Below are 1,112 nucleotides of genomic sequence, written 5' to 3' on the forward strand. Positions count from 1 at the left end.
CGGGAGGCAGAGGCAGGCAGATTTCTGAGTTCGAGGCCAGCCTGGTCTACAAAGTGAGTTCCAGGACAGCCAAGGCTACACAGAGAAACCCTGTCTCGAAAAAAAACAAACAAAAAAAAAAGATGTATTTAAGATACATGAGTGTTTTGCCTGCATGTATGTATGTGTACAATGTTTGTGCATGTTGCTTGGAAGTCAGAAGAAGGCCTCAGATCCCCTGGAACTAGAGTCACAGATGGTCAAAAGCTACTATGTGAAGGCTAGAACCCTGCCCCCAGATCCTATGCAAGAACAGCGGGAGCTCTTGACCATTCGGTCATAACTGGAGCAGCAACTCATACTTCTGATGAACTTGAAAACGTGCCCCATCTTCATATGCTCCTTCCTGTTTTCCATTCCTATAAACCAAACAGAGAACACTGGTTGCTTGATGAATACACTTCAGTATGATGTTTTCAGGATGAGAACCAGGTAGATGTGGTTGCTGGGCACAAAGAGCAGATATTCTTTCAACCCTGATCGGCAGCCCTAAAAGACCTTAGATTTTTGTCACCCCAAAGTTTCATCTCCTTAAGAAATGATCCTCCCTCTCAGCCCAATGGGAAATTTTCTGCTGTGTCAGTTTGGAGCCACTCTAAGTCCTGACTCAGGAAGTCTGTGGAATTAAAAATCTGGGCCTTGGAAACCGTGAGTGATCCACCTACTCATAAGACAGAAGACCAAACGTCAAGCCTCAGAGCCACAGAGCAAGTGAGGGCAGAGCCTCTCCCTGCTCCTGTGGCATCTGACTCCATTCTTCAGGAATGGGGTGAGCAGCAGCTTCCCCAGAGGCCCCAGACGATGCCTTAGGTGACATACCGATGCCAAACACCCTGACATGGCAGGCTACAGAGCCAAGGAACTTTCTGCCGGCTCTGCTGTCCTTCTCCAACCATTCTGTCACCAGAACCCTGAAATGACAAAAGTAAAAAGCGGTAATATTAGCTCGACGTTGGAGGAGTGCCACAGCAGGAGCTAACCAAGGTCACTTTTCCACAGTTTTTATAACAACCATAGAAACCATAGAAGACACTGACCTCTGTGTGTGTTTGTGTGTGTGTGTGTGTGTGTGT

The sequence above is a fragment of the Mus caroli genome, chromosome 18 (genome assembly GCF_900094665.2).
Source record: "Mus caroli chromosome 18, CAROLI_EIJ_v1.1, whole genome shotgun sequence".
NCBI classification, from domain to species: domain Eukaryota; kingdom Metazoa; phylum Chordata; class Mammalia; order Rodentia; family Muridae; genus Mus; species Mus caroli.